At 40.6% G+C, this 19,621-nt stretch overlaps 1 long non-coding RNA gene across 1 annotated transcript in view; it reads right to left on the bottom strand.

Moving 5' to 3' along the window:
- Positions 1-19,621, bottom strand: part of LOC129367753 (uncharacterized) — a 64,033-nt gene extending 44,412 nt beyond the window's left edge. Inside the window, exon 1 of the long non-coding RNA XR_008606735.1 lies at positions 19,388-19,621. This is a non-coding gene — a long non-coding RNA (uncharacterized LOC129367753). The remainder of the gene's footprint in view (positions 1-19,387) is intronic.

Raw genomic sequence — 19,621 nt, 5'->3', positions numbered from 1 at the left:
TGCCTTACGTCTGTTGTGACTCGAGAAAACTCGTCATAGCAAGCCTAATTAACAGACATGTTCTCATCCAGTTTATGGCGCTGCACAAGTGACTCAGTGTTCTACACTCATTTATTTACTTAAAAGACTTTTTTTCATTTATTTGCATTTATCACGAGAAATTTAAAAAACTTGAAGTGAAGTTTATTGTATCGACTCGAGGAAGTGACGCCTGTTTCTTCATTTATGGGAATGTTCTTTTTTTTTCTTTTTTAGTATTCACTAGTACTCTAGTGAAAATTGTTTTAATTTATTTATTCTCATTGCAGCCCTCTGCGCCCATATCTTTAACGTTCGCAGCTAAAATATAGGACAACAAAAGAGGACGTTACGTGTCCTAATCACTACAGGACCCAGTAGCCGCTGACCTCCACCTCATGTTATTCACCCTTAACCACATTAAAAGCCCCCTCTGTATGGGCAGTGTGTGGTCTGCCTTCTCTGGGAAGGCGCAAGGATACAGGAAACAAATTAGCTATCTTGACCTTGGCCAAAGTTTTCCTTCCACCCCTCGCCCTTCCTCCTCCCCCTCCGCCTCGCTGCCCTTCGTCAGGCCGTACTTCCAGGGTCAGCCGGCTGACAGCACGCCTCTGTCGCTCTACAGTGGGGATACGTTCGTCCCACGCGCTCATATACGCGAGCCTGAGATGCGTCATAGAAAATTTGTTTATGAGTGTAGTTTATATGTGAGGTCAGCTGGATGTGGTCAGGCTGGTAACCAGGCACAAATGTTGTATTTCTGGCGAAGTGAAGAAGAAGAAAAATATAAGTTATTTTGAGTTGAAAAACACACAAAAGGGGAAGCTTTAAATTATAGTTCAATGAAAATGGACACAGGCTGTTGTCACATTCAACAAAATCTTGTTGAACTACATACAAATAAACAAGCAAAAAAACTAAATAAATACAGCTGGGTTATATCTTCAACATGCTGGATTTGTGTTTCTGGGAAAGAGCTCATTCATGCTTCCATTTTGGAATCGTCAACAACATAAAACTCTTACGAGATGACGTAAAACATGGTGAAATCTAAAATGATGCTGCATAACAATAAATATCTTTACATCTTTAAAGAAATTTTTACATGAAAGAGTGAGATTATTCACTTTAGCCAACATTAGCTTTTAAGCTACTTAGTAATTTCAGTCTACTGCTAGCTATGTTTCCCACTAAGCATCAAACATAACATTGTTTAATAAGTTATTTCTAATTTCAGTTTATACAATTGTCATCTTGTGTTTTGTTTATTTAAGTTGTACTAGGTTCATTGATTCAATTTAACTAGCGAGAACATTTTAGTTCTTACTAGTTAACAGCAGCAGATGAAGCTAGATGTGATCAACATTCATACTTCACCAACAAATATGTTATGAAGTCATTATCGATGAGCTAATTAGTTTTATTAACTTCATTTTAGCCAATGATATAATTTTTAGAGCTGTTTGATTTAATGTAACATTAACCTTTTACCTGCTAAGCATTTGGCAGAAGCTAACGCTACCTTTTTAAAGCTTTTATAAAGACCAAAGTAATTCTTTAGTCATTGGCCAAAATGACGCCAACATGTTATAATTCTAGGTGTAGTTTACCAACATTTGTTTGATTAAATTTGGAGTGTAAAGTCAATGACGTATCAAGGAGAATAAATGCTACGTTACATTGTGTTGCATTACGTTACGTCGTCTTACGTTACATCACATTACGTGCGTTAATTTGCCTATGTTAAGTTGCATCACGTTACGTTAAATGGTTAGCTCAGTATGATCGGGCAAACGGATAGGTTAACCCCGTTGTGCTATCACATAAAAACCCAAAACGAAACACAACAGTTTTAAAGTGTAATAAAGTGGGGAAATCATAAGTAAAGATGATATATCCCGTAGTGGATCAAACTATTTTCATCATCAACACCAACCTGTAGCAATTGTTATAATTGAAGATTTCTATGGCAGACGCGACACCCATGACTAGAAAATACTCCATCTTGATAACAAATTTAAAGTCGACCAGGTACCGCTGTTCGCCTCGGTCCTAAAACGAGACCTTCGGCCGTGGGAGTGAAAAGAATCCTTTCAGTGGCAGGTATTGGACTGAAACAGCAACGAGCAAAACTAATTCACCCAGTTCACATCTAAGCACGTTTACGTGGAGCAGCGTTCGGTTTGAGAGGAAAATAAGAAGGACAATATTTTAAAAAAGAAGCAAAGTGGGGTTTCAAGAGGAGAGGAGTGATAACGCTATATTAACACTCTTCTTCTCATTGATCTATGAGGACTCAATCTTCCTCCTACATATATTTCATAATTTGATACATTGCGCATCAATAACGACGGCAACGCACGCTCACCGCACTTATTGATCCCAGAGTGAAGAAAACATGTCTTTAACACATGGGACCGTCTCTCCTGGCAGATGGAACCAAACCGTCAGGGAGATATCCTGAATATCAGACTGAATCGATAGTTTATCAAGAGAAGTGTATATTCGTATGAGTGGAAAATTGGGAGGATAAAGCAAATGGAGAGAGAAATGAGGTGAAAAGGAAACGACACGTGTCTTCCGCTCACTCCAGGAGCTGGAAAATATTTATGTGCTGTATGATTCAGCAGGTTTTCTGGGAACGGATGACAAAAAGAAGCAAAAAAAAAAACAACAACAATAATACATACAGTAAAATGACTCAAGGACATGGCTTTGGCCGGGCACCAAATTGACCATATCCTTATGACTAAACGGCAGCTTAGGCCAGAGCAATTTCCTTTGGATTTTTCAGCAGGCAGCCAAGTAGAAATTATTATAGCTGTGAGCTTTGGGTAAACTTCCAACAGTAGCTGTCTGCACACTGGTATGTCAAAATGTTTCTCAGGACTTCTTTGTGTGTGTGTGCATGTGTGTTTATTTATTTTTTTTTATTATTATTATTAGAAACACACAATTTGGTCTTGATATTGTTCCTTTTTTTATGTAATTCAACATTTTTATTTTATTACAGCTGAATTTCCTGTGCTTTTATTTGCAACTGTGCATCTCACAATATATATTTATGCTGCTTTTAATGTAATTAATTTTTAAAGAAACATAAGTAGGTCTGCAGAGTCCAGCTCTGATGCAGAGTAGTCATAGTTTTGAAAGCGACCCAAAAAAATGATCAAAAGTCTTGCGCGTATATAATGAAGGAATACAAACTGATTGTTGAAAGAAGAAAACGTAAAAAGTCAAAAAATGGCTCAAATGACATGCTGGTACCCAATGCGTGCTCCAACTTTAAGACCCGTGACAAAAAGTTTTAAGCGATTCTTGCACAGCGATGATTTAACCGAGTAGCTGATGACACTTGCAAGTGTCTGTCTGTGGATTCCTCCGAAGAGAGCTCACATGACCGGCAGTCTGCGTCCAGACAGTAGGAAGTGAAAGTGCTACTGCAGCCACAACACAGGTCAGATCTCAACCGCGGGTTTCCGCTTTACGGTGCAGTCGCTCTTCTCGCTTCAGCCTCCAAACTGCTAGAGGTATTTAAAGACCAAGGAGACAACTGTTTTTATGTAGTTATCTTTTATTTGATGGAAATATCCCTTTTCTTAAGACTTTTAACAGGTGTGAGTTAATTGCAGGCACACCTGTGGAGGTATTTTAAGCCACGCCCACTGTTTTTTTTTGTTTATTTTTTTTTGTGAAAGTCAAAAGAAATCAACCAAGATATCAGAAAGAGAACTGTGCAACTGCTCCAGTCCGATTTGTTCTTGGGAACAGTTTCTAGATGCTTTAATGTAGACATGATTGGGAATGTCCAAAAATCATATCACCAAGTAAAGGAGATGGGTTCCGTGTCCGAGAGTGTAGCATGTTTTGGTCCGAAGTTTGCACATGGAGCCCAAAACAAAAGGCAAAGACCTTGTGGTCAAAACTAGTCAGACAGTGTCATAATCCACAGTGGAGCCTGTCCTGTACTGACCACTCAGCAAGAAGGAACTCATCGCTCCACTGAAGAATAAAAAAGCCAGATTGCAGTTTGCAGATCCACACAGCGACAAAGTCCCCAAATTGTTACGTTTGGATGAAAGAGGAAACACTTCGGAACAGCATCCCGGCTGTGAAGTAATGGAGACGGCAGCATCATGTTGGTGTTGCTGCAGGAGGAACTGGTGCACTTCATTAATCAAAATTGCATCGTGAGCAAAACGGAAATACTGGAGCAACATCTAAAGAGATCAACCAGAATGTTAAAGCCGGGGCTGCATAAGGTCAACGTTCTGACCACAAAGCCAGGACATCAAGCTCCTAGAAACTGAGGAAATGTATGTACAGTTCTAAGTTTGAAGATATTAGTAAATACATTCAGGGAAATACTTTCTCTCATTATAGTGACAGTTTTTTTTTCATCTAAAACAAGACAAAATCAGTAAGAATTAGGAATCTGGTCACACACATATATATATATATATATATATATATATATATATATATATATATTTTTTTTTTTTTTTTTCAAGATATATCATATATATCTTGAAAGAAATACATAACTTACTGAACTGCTGTGTTCGTGTGAGATTCTGCCCCGTCGGTGAAGTGCACCCTAAATCTTTCTACACACCTTTCCCCGGTTTTCTGCAGAGACCTCGGAAGACCAAATTTTTAAAATTACTTTTCTTTAAGTAACAAATCACGTAAAGAGTCGCATCTTTGTCGCAAAGTGCTACGAAATAAAAGTGGGTGTTTTTTTTTTTCCCTTGCCCATTTGCGCTAACAGGTAAAAACTTCCAACACTTGGAATCCCTTCCTCTTTTTCCCCCCCTTCTCTTAATGAGCTGAGCATCAGAAGTGATTTGCCATTAAAGAGAGGAACACTCTGCGGATACCTCTGTTTTAATTTTATTTTGGCTTTATGTCTGACATTGAGTAGGGAGGCATGACGGGGTGGAGGGGAAGAGAAGGGCAAACTTGCGAGGTTGGACGAAGACAGCAGCAGATCTAGAGAGGTGTGAGGAAATTAAACGGAAGAGGGAGAGCTATTTGGTAGCAATGAGGGAAGACATAATAAAAAATAAAAAGAAACTGCCCCTCACTGAGATAGTTGCTCTAAATGAAATACCTGCAGATTGCATGTTGCTTTGCATTTGCAGGGGTATTCAATTTTAATTAGGGTTCTGGAGACATCTTTTATCAGACTGTCACTAATCTCACTCATTCCTCTCCACCCACACACATCCAAACATATCTCATACCGACGCTCACAAATGCAAATTTCCTGCCGTGAGAAAGCAAAAATAAATATAGCAAAAGGGAGATTATTTGTCTGATATCCACGTTATGAAAAGAGCAATAAAGTAGGGAGAAAACCGTTCTGCCGCTTCACTCTGACGGGATAAAAACAACCATTACCTCTGCTTTTTAATTGAATTTTTTTTTTTTTAGGGGGGACGGTGATGATTCGTTTTGACCCAGTCAGCCGCACATGAAGCAGTAACAAGAATGTGCAAAACAAAAAATGTTGGAAGCGCTTTCCCAAAATTCCCAATCCGCCATTATTAGACCAGTGGGAGAAGGGGAAAGACGACAACCTGAACTCACAGAAAAAAGTTCCAGGTTGATTTACAATTTTTTTTTAGAAAATTTATTTGTTTTAGGTTAAGAGTTAAAGCATTACAAAGAAAAAAAAATAATAAATTCTCTCTGATTACTAAAAATACATTCATCGGAAAAAGAAAAAAAAGTAGAATGAAAACAACATTTTGTCACAAAGTGCAATTATTTCAATGCAACCACGTGAAAGCAGCTCCTCCCACCCCCTGCCGTTTTTCGACATGGCAACTTCTGGTTGTAAAATGTCCTCCTCCGACCTTGTGCCGTATCTGTGTGTGGCTGGCTGGCCTGTCTCCCTCTCTTCATTCCTGGCCCTCTCCCATTGTTAGTCACCTCGTTTATTGGCTGGAGCAGCCGTGGCGTACTGGACATCATCTGAAACTACAAACGACAGGATGCAATAAGCTGGAGAATAGCAGCAATCTGAGGAAAGTTCTCCATTCACCAGAGCTCCCTAACTCTCTGTCTTCTTATCCTGGGCAGAAAATAAAAAAATCAATACGGCCTTACAGGACTTGATAAAAGTGCTGGACAGGGAGAGAAGCAACGCTGGATATAGTAAATTAAAGTGATCAAAATTTTCCAGTCGACTCAGCCTGCAGCCTACATAAACTAACAACCCTGTCTCCACGACTGTCCATCAACACCCCCACCCGTCCGCAGTCCTCCACCATCACAGCTCTCTTCTTTAGCCTTGCTTCAATCTTTGTACTTGATTGCTTTTACATCGCTGTTATTCCTTATTTTTACCCAAGCAGAACTCGAAAAGAAATTGGGCGGTTAAAATTTTGCACATGCGCTTTGTGAGATTGCACAACGGAAATTCATTTGACTTTTAATTTTTTTTTATTTTTCAGTCCAGTCCAAATTTGAACAAGATGCCAATTTCAACATGTCAACCTAAAGCAAATAATGTGGAAACAGAAACGTTTTGGGTGTCTTTCTTTTTTTTTTTACTACAGAAAGCATTTTATTTATTTTTGGGGGTTTTTTCTGCTGATAATTAAAAATCTTTCCCTCTCTGTAACTTCAAACTGCACAAGAACAATCCGAACCAAATCACGAATACATTTCCAGAATAATCACTAACTACTCAAGAGGGATTAAAAACATGCAGCCTGATTTCACAAGTAACCTTTACGCACAAAGAAACCACATTTACTTCAGTCCAGGAATCATTTTTTGCCTGCAAAAGTTGTTGCGCATCCCATCCCACGTACAGTTTAAAAGCAGTTTAAATTAAAATGTTAGAATGAAAGTCGAGGCTTTAGTGTCACTTTGTGTCCTGCTTAGGTTTACGGTTGTATAAATTTTATTGGAGTGATAAAATATCTTCGCCTCAAGTCCACGTAAAGAGAAGAAAAGTCCAGAAAACCCAAGGAAGCAGATTCGGTTTAAGTTGACTGGTAAGAATGTTACAACCCAAAACAGGAAATTACATCAGCTTGATGCAACAGTCTTGAAAAGTTTACTCATTCTCTGTTTCTGTCGGGGATTTTTTTTTTTTTTTTTGGGTTTGTCACCACATGCTGACTCTTATTCCAACTCCTGTAAAGTTTTGCCAAGTAAGTTCAAATATTTCTCGGTCTGCTCTTCCTGAGTGATCATTAAGTATTTAGCATCAGGAGCAGTGGCAATGTTCTGAATGTGAGGAACTGTCACTGCAAAACCGGGTTTTCCAATTATTTTAAAGCAAAACCTGAACGATGACGTTAAACTAGAACCTGATCTAACCCTAAACCTTTTCTCAAATGGACTTGACTAGGATCCATTGGAACAAATATTTTTTGTTAAAATCTCACCGGACTTTTCCACCAAACTAGATCCAAAGCGATTGGATGCCAACACGCGCTGCGTTTTCGTCACAAATGCACACAGAACTTTGTCGATATTCTGCTTATGTCGAAAAAACAAAATTTTGCAATTGTGACAATTTTGCAATAAAAGTCATGCGAAAAGTCAAAAAAAAAAAAACATGCTACGTAGATCCTCCTTCCACTTCCTGTCGTCTTTGTCGTCAGCAGTAACAGATTGTTGATCACGTGATTGCAACTCAAGAGCTTGCACGACATATATGTACATTTCCAACTTTATTCTACGGAACGAAAGAAGCTAAAGAAGTGATTTATTTTTACATGTGTCGATGAAGGTGACGAATCTCGGGCAGCACGAACTGAAGACATTTTATAAACAAATGGGATCTCTTAGCTTATGTCAAGGCCAAGCTTATGTCAATTAACACACTTCAAATAACTTTGTAATCCTGAAAAGCATTAAGGTCGGATTGTTAGCCGATTATAATGATAATAAGAAGATTAAAGTTGGACAGAAGGTCAGAAGCAGGATGTTGTTCATTGTGAAGCGAAGACTCCATAGAAAAAGTGACGACTGGGGATGGAAATTGTATCACTTTTAATGTAACTGTATGTTATGTTTCTGCGTGTGCGTGTCAGTAAGCCCTGTGACTGACTGGTACTGACTGCAGGAAACGGCTACAGGTTCCACGACGCCGTAAGAACCGGGTGGCTAATAAAACATGCGCTGCATAATTCATCAAATCTGAATTTAGGATCAAAATATCAATTGTATGCAATGCAAGACAGGATTGGATGCAACATTAGGTGAGATATTACAAATTATTCAGTCAAAAAAACATATTTGACCTGTTGCAGACATTTATCACCCACGTTGAATACGAGCTGACGTTGAAAGAAAGTTAATCATAACCAATATGCGGGATTTCTTTGTATATTTAGCAATGCTGTGACAGTATGCCTTTTTATCCCGATGTACAGGGAAGCTTTATTCATTTCACGTTGTCTTGTACGGCTCTTAATGCAAACTGGCGGGTCAGCTACGGGTGTACAGCTACTGCTGGCGGATTAATCACCAAACAGTGCAAAACTTAATACAGATAACATAAAGACTCAACAATGTTCAAATTAGAATATTTACTAAATCCAGATCAAACAATGCCCTCTATAACAACAACAGAAATATCATCTGAACATTAGGAAAAGTTGCAAACAAAAACCTCAAAATATATATATGTACATATATTTATATATTGATCATTTGGATTTTGTCTATTTTACGCCTAATGCTGAGGATTCCTATTTTAACTTATGATTAGGCTTTATAAGTTCTCATATGTTCACTTTAATGCTCAGTTGAAAAGCAGTTTTAGTGTCTTCTTTGATGCTGAGCACCCGACTTTGCAACCATCTGAGCTTTTATTTTTCTCTTAAAAAACAGATTTAATCTGTGGTTTGAAACGGAGCGCTGTCACAGATACGCTAATTTAATTACAGTAATTCCAGCAGCAGCTGACTCACTCCGCTTATGCTTGGCCCATTGCGAGCCCCACACACACACACGCATACACACACACGGCCCCTTGGCACCTTGTCCATCTAACAGTAAGAAGGGATTAATAGGGATTGTCAAATCCCGTTTAGACTCATGGTGTGTGAACTTTATCACACGGCTAAGCTGAACCCCGATAACTGCAGTTTGATGGCTTCTCTGCGTTGAGTAAAAACATAATTCGTCTCGCGTTACCACTCGGCGTGCTAATTGGCGAAGTCAAGCCGGTACTGACTGCAGGGGTATGGCACATTTTCCTTTTGACATTTGATATTTTCAAGCACTTTTTTCAACTTAAAATAAGATGAATTGTACTGTATGTCGATACATGATAGCGTCGTGTGTGATAGCGCCTCAGCTGACACCAAGGTTGATTAAGCCGACATCCGCTGCGTGTTCGTGCAGGCGCCGTCCCGTGCGTGCGTGCACATGTGTGTGTGCGTGCCATTGGGCGACACTGGACGTGTGTGTCTTAGGAATCGGCTTAAAAGAAACACCATCCACTTGGACCTGCCTTGCTGTGACCTAATATCCTGTTGACCCAAGTTAGACAGCAGACAGCCTTGAGACACTTAAATCCAGCCGCAAACCCCGAGCAACACGCACATGTCTGGTTAGCTCACATCAAGGAGAACAGGGGGACCTTCCAGGCCCTCTGCCAAAAAAACAAAAAGAAGAAAAAAAAAGGGTGGGGGGTCCCGCGCAGCCTGCCACTCTTGCCTTCAACTAGTCTTGCAACTCTACACCCTCGGTCAAGCTGGACACGGGACAGAATTTCCCGTCAGGCGACAAAATGGCCGTCGACAGTGGAAGTTCACGCTGGCATCTTTGCACAAGTTATACAAGAAAAACTAAACGAATCGATGCCTTTTAGGTGAACTGTGCGGTGGACGTCGCACAGTTTGAAGATTACAAGTCGGATGCACCAGTTGAGCAGATTAACACCGAATCCAATTTCTCAAATTGTCTTACTGAGTTATTAACGATGCAAATCCCCGCTGGTCAAACCCGACCTGCAGTTCTGTGTAGCTACCAGCTGAATGTCACTCCACTGATTCCACTGGTTTGATTGTCATGAGTCCCTCATGGACCCATTGGATAACATTTCAGCGCTTTGAGTTTTTTTTTCTTTTTTTGGCACACAATGAAAACATTCATGTTGCATGAACAGAAAAAAAAACTCTTAATTACACAGCATCTCTAAAGGTGTAGGAACATTGATTTTTTTCAATGTGGAGTTTGTTTTTTACAGTAAAGTGAGTGATTTTTAAAGTTATGTCCTATTTGTTTGCACAATATTACTGTAGAATAAATATAAATATTCTGGAAACTTTCTAAAATTCAGTCACAGTAAAACCAACTAAACCATCAAAAAGAAAAAAGCCCTTTTGAGATAACGTTCACTGTTCACGCGTTAAATATTTTTGTGCATTTGTTGTATTATTAAAAATTGAGTTTTTTTCCCTTCACGTCACGTTTGAGATCCAGTGATTTCAGTGGATCTGTCCAGCGCCAAGCAAACCATTTCCAGTCGGTTCATGTCGAAGGTTTTCAACAAACGTTAAGAAACAGTTATATTTGGACACGCCGAAAACTGTTTGTGCTGTTTTAGCTGTAAAATTACTCTATTTACAAAGGATTTTTTTTCTCTCTCTCTCTCTCTTTTACTGTCGAAGCAAAGTACATGGTGTCCCGGTACATTTAGTGGTTTTCACAGTAAAGTTACCATGTTCTCAGCAGTGGGTATGAGAACAGAAGGATTGACTCTCTTTCAACCTTTTTTATTATTATTTTTTTGTTATTTTTATTTACTTTTTTTTTTTTGCAGATTGTGTGTACTTGCACTTCGATTCACCGGAGTGTGAAACATGCTCGACATGAATGACCCGGAGGTGGAATGAGGCAAAGCTTCAACCTGCAGCTTTTCACCCGCGTGTACTGTATGTACTAAGACGTGTTTGAAACTGAATTCAACTTCGGTGCCACCAGTTTACACGGTGTCACAAATTCTATAATTAATTTAAATCACAGTAATATTAGCAAAAGGGAGCGGAAAAAAAAACAATTGCCACTGCTTTATTTGGAAATGTTATGTACTGTTTAAGTGGATTTTTTTTCGTGGGGGGAGCTTTTCCTCCTGATTTGTTTTATTTATCTGATCTACGACGTTTAACATCCTCCAGTTTTCACGGTACATTATAAGTGTATATGAGTTGCAGTTCCACCAATGTGTTTCCAGGTACCTCGACAGCAATCCCATAATTAGAGCATTTGGAAGAAAGTGCCAGTCGTTTACCCTGTGAACAGCTTTTTCTTTTCTTTTCTTTTGTCTTGCTGCAGTTTCATCAGTGAAATGATCAAGCTCCGTTGCTGCTGACGTCATGCACCATGTGAAACTGCCGATTTCCGAGGCGGAAGATGCCTCATTTTCATAAGATCTGTACATCCATTGACATGACGTCGCGGATTATTTGCAGGGCATCTCTCAGAAATTCTAGCAAAACTACAACCGTGACTCCACATTGAAGCGAAGTCTACTTCGTGTAGCAATTAGCTCAGGGCAGTAAAATCTGGAGTTCGTCTGCTCTATTTGTTTGTACTTCACATTTTCTTCTTGGTCATTTTGTGCACAGATCCGTCCCACCGCTCGCCCTAAATGCATCCCTCCGACACCATTAGCCGGAGTGTTTCCGTTATTTTTGCACAACATGAAATTAGTTGTAGATCCTTTCCTGTATGCTGGGGAGCATTTCAGGGAAGCAGCTATTAAACTGTTTTGTAAACCAGTCCGCGCGACCATTAGGTGACCACAACTATGAAGATTGGGATTACTAAATTTAGCGTTGAGAGAGTTCGGCTGGCCCACATGTCGTCTCGGTTGCGCTTCGCCTTGAAATGGATCTGAACCCACCTCCCTCTCCGCCCCCCTCCCATTCACTACACCTCTAATCCAACACACGATGTCAGGTAGAGATTGTCTGCCTGCTCCGTCTGCAGCAGGTCCTCCTGCAGCTTAGCTCGGGCTCCTGCACCGACCGTGATCGATGGGTTTGTTGCCATGTAAACGCACACATCCATACCTCCCCTATGCAAGGCATAAACTCTCGCGCGCGCGCAAACGCACACGGGGTTGATTTTTAAAGGGCCCTCAATCACAGCTACACAACGGACTGATCAATGGCAGAAATGAGTAACAGCTTAGAGTGTTAACAGGCCTGCTTTTTTTTTTCTTTTCTTTTTTTGTCACTTGCTTTATTTTGATCCATTTTTATCACAGAACATAATTCTCCCAGTGTTAGAGGGCCGCGAGCCCCGGGCCGAGGTATTAATTAAAATCTAAATACTAAATATTGATTGATGCCTTATCAGGGCGCAGCAGTTGGTCTGCAGGCTATTGATCCGGCCTGTGATTTATTATCATATTTAAGAAAAATCATTTTGCGTGATTATACAGGGTAATGGTTTTTGTTGGGGGTTTTTTTCCTTAGCAGGGATGTAATTCTTTTTGTCATTCTTTCTTTCTTTCTTTTGTATGTCGCGTTAAGGATTGACCAGATTTCTCAATCGCGTCCAGAGATCACTGATATCCCTGGAGCTGCCCCATCCCCCCCGCCGCTCCTCCCTGACTTCCCCTTTCACTCCTTTCTGACCCCTGTCAGGGCAGAGGCGCGTTCTCTCCCGCGCGGCACTTGTCACCGGGAAGAATGGCTACTGGGATTACCTTTTTAATCACAACAAAAGATTAACAGATGGCATGAGAGCAGTTATTAGCGAGGTATCTTGCGCTCGTCAAATCAATACGATGATTTGTAATCAGGGCCGCCGGAGCGAGCGAAAAAGGGGAGCCGAAGGATGTTTCCCCGGCGAAGGATCCTGGCAATCAGAGGCTATGCTGTGTAGCAATTACCTCTCCACCAAATAGGTGCTCTTCCTCCGCCGCCTGGCAGCCCTCCAAAACACACGGCAGACTGATAGCAACACGGGGCGTTAACACGGCAAAACACGAAAACACAGCGTGGGTAACCTTGTGTTTGATCAGGTGTTGGGGTTTGCTCTGCGATTTCATTTCGCTTTGCACCTTTTAATTCGCCGGACCGCTCCTTGTAGTCGAGGGGGAGAAATCTAAATGTTTACACACGCTGTCGCTCGCTACAAAAGGCCGTATAGCTCATTAGCCGGTAGCCATAAATAAAGTCAGTCCGGGGGACAAAAAGGGATGATTACAGAAGCTACAGAGAGAGAGAGAGAAAAAAAAACAGGATTCCCTGTACAAATATTTCTCCCCCATGGAGACGGAAGCAAGGCAGGGGAAGAGAAGAGCTAAGCGTCTGCTAACACACCGTAGCATCCAGTACAGGAAACTCAGCGAGGTCTTTCATTCATTCATCCCAATCAGCTTGGTCACTCAGAAACGCCAACTTGTTCCCTAAATACTTTTATTTTCTGCCTGGAAGACCAACTTCCTTATTTTTTCTTCTGTTTATTAGTTTTAAGCTTAAGTTTAAAAGTCCAAAACTTAAGCTTACGAGTGTTTCGATATAATTCAGTCCAGTTCAGTGTGTCCGCATGGCGCGCGGTCACAACAGAAGTTATCTGAAGGGGCTTTGTGAAAAATAACATCACTTCAGTTCAGTCACACAAACGTCCTTTATGTCCAAATGTCCGACTGGATATTTTGATCTAGATCCGTTTAAGCACAGGTGTCGTCTTCAGACCCCAACCATGTTTTGTTTTTGCCAAATATTTGTTCGTGTCTCCATAACTTTTGTTTGTGAGGATTGCAATGCAGCACTCCTAACTTTTGCATTTCAGCTTCTTCATTTAAAAATATCCTTACCGGTCAATAACGATACACCTGCAAATAGGACTGTATTAAATCAGAATTTATTTTAAAAATGTTTTATTACAAAACAGAAACATAGTTCTCCTGCGTCCCAGACTTTTCGCTGTGTGTGTTTTTTCTTTTTCTTTTTTTTTTTTTTTGCAGTCAGGTGAAGCTCTAACTCTTAATTGCTGTTTTTACAGCTTGCAGGCCTTTTACAGCAGACCTTTCATTGGTTGCACTGTATTCCTGGAACTAGTATGAACAATTGAACCAAACACACACACACACACACACACACACACAAAGACATCCCAGGACAGAGATGCAAACACATTTTAACTTGGCCACTCAAACGGCAATCTATGGAAAACTAACACTCCTTTAATATTTTTCTGTGTGTGTGTGTGTGTGTGTGTGTGTGTGTGTGTGTGTCAATATCCTTTTTGTTTTTGGTCTGCGTTTTGTGACTCAGGTTAACTTGTAATTCTCAAACGTGGTCAGGACGGACCCCACTTTCTGTGGGAGCTCGAACACTGTCTCCAAATTTGCAAGCAGGAGACGAGAAGGCCCTGCGGAGGACAGTGAGGGGAGCTGAAAGGTCTTTTTTTTTTCTTTCTTTCTTTTTTTACCCAACATTGTCAGAAGCTCTTCACACCGTTTCTACGATCTTTAAGATATATTTCCATCTAAAGCTGCATTAAAATGCATATCCGGTACAGCTCTGCCCAGCTTCCTGCTTCCGTTCATTTGTCGAATAATTCCAGAGAAACATCAGATTTTACTGAGTTACTCATCGCATGAAATGAATGAATTCATAAATGAATTGAACTTCTTCAAATCAACTCCTCTCAAAATTGCATTTAAATCCCCTTTAGACAAACACACGCACACACACAAGCTGTCGATAAGCACATGTATGACTGCAAAAATGCTGCTCCGTGTTTTTTATGTACAGTGGAACTCGTCAGCATGAGGTCGTGTTGCAGCGTGGCACACACACACCCACCAGCACACAGCTGTGCGTCCACACTGTCAGACACTGTAGATGTGCACTTACCAGGATTAAGCATGGCAAACGGTGCCAAAACAATGACGGTATGAAGTAACCAATGCTGTTTAAAAATTCAAGGGGCCTCCATTGAGCAGACACTGTAGCACACACACACACACACACATCTCTGCGCCACAGACCGGTTCGACTGTCTGCTGCCTCCTTCTCCTCCACCTCCACTTCCAGCAGCACATCTGGGTGCACAACTCCAGTTCCTCCGGCCTGGCAGTGAAAAGTGCGAGAAAATCTTGCGACGGCTGCTATTTTAAAACCCGTCCAAGGAATGTGTCTTCATGGAATTTTTGTATCATTTTGTGCAGTTAAACATGTTAAAAAAAAAAAAAGCCAACAAAACAAGAAAAAAACACAACATTGTGTCCACAACACTGTAGACAGAAACACCTTCTCCCCTCACGCAAACACACACACACTTATTATTAGTCACTTGTCGAGTGGCTAATATCTTCCCAAGGTCAAACCTGACGAGGAATTCCAATGAGATTAAGTGTCATCATTGCGGCTTTAGCTCCTTTCTGCTCGATGTTCTTGGAAGCGGCATTAGAGGCTGAAATGGCCCAGCGTCTTGGTGCCATTAAAACCTCTTCCCCTGAGTGTTTGGTCTGGTTTACACCGGGGATGTTTGATGCAGGGCCCGCAGCTGAAGAATGTCAGAGTGATAACGTTTCCCACAGCAATGCGCGTCCAACACGTTTCAGTTCAATCAGTCAAGCAACTTTGATTCGACTTTCACTTCAGGAGAATTGTGGCTGCGTGGAGATCACTGTGCGTTTAAAATCGCCAGACTGTAAAAGTTGAGGACTTCTGTAGGGTTTGACTCTACAGAAATTGAACTCTAACACACACACACACACACACACACACACACACACATATATATATATATATATATATATATATATATATATATATATATATATATATATATATATATATATATATATATATATATGTAACTAGCTAAAAATGGTGGTAGGGCTGCTAATGAAGTTCACCAGCAGGAATTTTTGCATCAAAAATGTAAAAAAATTGACAAGTAATTTTAAAACATCGCAAGGTAATGACGTGTTGTTGAAAGGCATTATTGACAAAACTTAAACAGCAACTATAGAGACTTCAGAAAAGATAAACACGGTAAAGTACGTATTTTTCTGCACTTCCTAATGAAGTAATCAGCCAGTGGATCTTAAAACAGGCCGTCTTAGGCTGTTCACATTTAAAAGTAACATTCGTTAAAAAAGATTGTACAATGAATCGCTAAATATTCTCCGGGTACAAGATTCAACAATTTTTTTGTATTGAGGCTTTTTGGTGTGTGTGTGTGTGTGTGTGTGTGTGTGTGTGTGTGTGTGTGTGTGTGTGTGTGTGTGTGCATTCATTCCTCAATCATATGTGAATCCGGTTTATTTTCAGAAAACCTCCACTGCAGCGGCAGACTCATCGCTGTGTCAGCCATCGTCTGCCGCTCTGCCTCTCTCACTAAATCTGACACATCGTCGTTCAGGGGCAGGAGTGAGCGCTTTTGTCATCTCCGTCTAAAGTGCCAACTCGATGTCCAATTACGCCCCGGCGACTAATTTAATTACAGTAGCAGCAGAAACGGCTTGATTCAATTCATTCCCGGTCGGGCCAGTCGGATCACATTTGACTCGTCTCAGGTACAGCCCTGCCTGTCGCTTTTTATCTCTGGGCGTCTCGGCCGAGGCAAGATAAGCAAGGGGCGGCTGATATGGTAAATAATATAATTTCTGGTTATGCTCTCAGAATGGCCCCCAGTAGATGCTGAGTCTGTGATCTGAGGGAGAGTAAAAACACTCCACTTTCAGTGCAGGCTCACAGCCACTTGCCACTTAGCAGAGCCCCAGCTAAAATAGTCATTACTAATTCATGATGTCCACAATTATGTATCAGATTGTGTGCGTCTTACATAGTTAACCAAGAGATGAGTGGCAGAGTGCAAAGCTGCAAACCGTCTGGAAATAACAAGACACACGCTGCGTTGTTCGGTTATTGTTATTATTTTATTTGTGTTTTTTTTATCCAAAATGTTAATCACTCTATTATTTACCCAAATGATGAGTCAAAATGATGTGGCCCGGTTTGCTGTTTAGACCATTGAAGCCGTTTAAATTAAAACTGCACTTTTAATAATGTAAATGTGTGTGATCGTTTCTTCTAAAATGAAGACATAGTTTTTCTTCATCTCAACTAGGAGAAGCAAACAAGGCGAGCTAGCATGAGCTAAATGCCAGAGATCTCCAAAGTGTGGCTCTCGGGCCATTTGTGTTCCTCAGGAATGATTTTGTGTGGCCCTTAACCACAACAAGAAATTAAACTACTTTGTTTGTTCCACAAAAAAAATTAATATATATATATATATATATATATATATATATATATATATATATATATATATATATATATATATATATATATATATATTTAAAATAAAATATTGAAATATATTTTTATTTTGTAAAGAAATTTAAAAAAGGGTCAGACTAATAAAATGCATTATAATTTAACAACAAAATCAAAAAGCCTGTGTAAAAATACAATTAAACGTGGAGTGTGATCTAAACTCATTTAGTTTGACCCAAAAATTACTTGTAACAACAGTCAGATTAGTCATCTCAACTTTATTTTTGACATTTTCATTATATATATTTTTGTTTATTTAATCCCCTTGGACCTCCTTGAAAAAAAAAATTTTGAGTACTGTATAAATAAAGAAACGGAATGAAAAATGTTTTTTGTTGAACACCAGAGGAAGAGGTTTCGCTTGTGCGTTTCTACCCCTTCACCTGTAAAGTTCAGGCATCTCAGTGCCAGCTGTATCCCACTCTCACAGTTTGGATGAAGGATACAGAAAATAATATTAGCAGACATTATTTTCTACATGAAGGCGAACCGTCACGTAGACGCTGCTCCTCCTTGTCAGTAAAAGTTACACATTTTAACACTGAGATTGTTAAAAAAAATAAATAAATAAACCTGATTATTTTTAATGTAAAATATGTGTTTTTGTGTGTGTATTTATTATTATTAGTAGTAGTAGTATTAGCCCCTTTTCTTATCCTTAACGTTATAAATTGTAACCTTTTTTTAGTTAAAAACCCAACGAAGTGTGCCAGGTTACACCCAACGCTGTCACGTTGAAATGAACACAAGCAGCATCAGGCTGGAGTTGACCCACATCGGTTTGTCTTCAGCCCAAAGTGATGGCTTATCGCACGATACAGCCTGCGACTTCAGCTGCTAAAGTTTCTTAGTGCGAAAATAAAATCCACAAACTCTCCTTGGACTATCCTGACTTCAAATGAGATGTTGAAACTGTACAGTTCTTTAAAGTTAAATCCTCCCCCCACACACACACACACACACACACACACATACACCCCCCACACACACACACACCACACACACACACACTAACTTTATTTCGAAGCGAGCCAGAACCTTTGACTAAAATCCAACTCTCTTAAAAGTAAATGCTAGCACGTGTATTAAATCAATTTTTTCCCCAATTTTCACAGGACTTCTCAGGTTTTTCCAAAAAATATTTGTCAGTCCGTTTGTGCACCGCGACTGTAAATATATCTGGATGTTTTTCAGTAAACACATCAACCAGTTATAGTAGCTTTAATACCTGAGCGTGTGTATCAGATGGGGCAGCTGGAGTATCTTCACACACCGAAAACAACCCAGACTGTAACTTGTTTCAAAATGGAAGTAATATAAAAATTTTATGAATTAACATAAATGTGATTTTATCAAACCGACATTGACCCTCGCAAGTTATAGAACCTGATATTATTATAAAATGCAAGTCTGACTGGTCCACCAGCTACTGGAAATAGTTCAGAATTGGCATTAAGAAGCAATAATTAATAACTATATGCTGACAAAATTTGTCTTCATAGAAGTTCATATTAATAAAGGGAGGTGTGTGTGTGTGTGTGTGTGCGCGTGTGCGTGTGTGGGGGTGTGTGTGTGTGGGGGTGTGTGTGTGGAGGGGGGTTCCCAGCTGTCTGATTGGTGCAGACGGTGCGCCGGGGGGTTGTGCGCCCGTGGGCTGCTACAGTAGCCCGCGCGCGGCGTGTGATTGCGTGTGCGCGCGCGCGGTCGTGTCTGTAAGCGCGTCGAGCTGCGGCGCCGCAAAGACCTCTGATTGGTCACTTACGCAGTCCTCGCATTTTTTTTTTTTCTCTCTCTCTCATGCTGCGCAACTTCAGCGGGCATATGAAATGCTTCCCCAGTCCCCGGAACACGCGTGTAATATCATGTCCCAGCGATGGATGTTCTCCGTGTGGTAAATATTGAACAACCCCTCCGCCCCCCTCACACACACACACACACACACACGCACACACCCCAATTTCCCCTAACTGTACACAGCGACAGAGAGAGAGAGAGAGAGAGAGAGAGAGAGAGAGAGAGAGAGAGAGAGAGAGAGAGAGAGAGAGAGAAAAGGAGAAAAGTAAAGAATGTAAAAGTTCAATTACCCTCTTGGTGTCCTGCTCGGTGCCCGGCCTCCATCCGCTCTGTATCCGCAGTGGAAGACAGCCTCAGCCTCAGCCCCGGAGAGCAGAGAGGAGAGGAGAGCAGAGGAGCTGCTACACCCGCCTGCCTGTGCACTTTACGATGCAGAGAGGGCCAAGCCGCGCAGGCTTTTTTCTTACCTTGCCGCACGGATCCAGAGGGGGTGAAGTGGTTAACAACGGATGTTTGGGAGATTA

This window comes from Poeciliopsis prolifica, unplaced genomic scaffold (genome assembly GCF_027474105.1).
Source record: "Poeciliopsis prolifica strain line A6 unplaced genomic scaffold, Auburn_PproV2 SCAFFOLD017, whole genome shotgun sequence".
Lineage (NCBI taxonomy): Eukaryota > Metazoa > Chordata > Actinopteri > Cyprinodontiformes > Poeciliidae > Poeciliopsis > Poeciliopsis prolifica.
The sequence above is the reverse complement of the archived record's forward strand: the minus strand, read 5'-3'. Positions and strand labels throughout refer to the sequence as shown.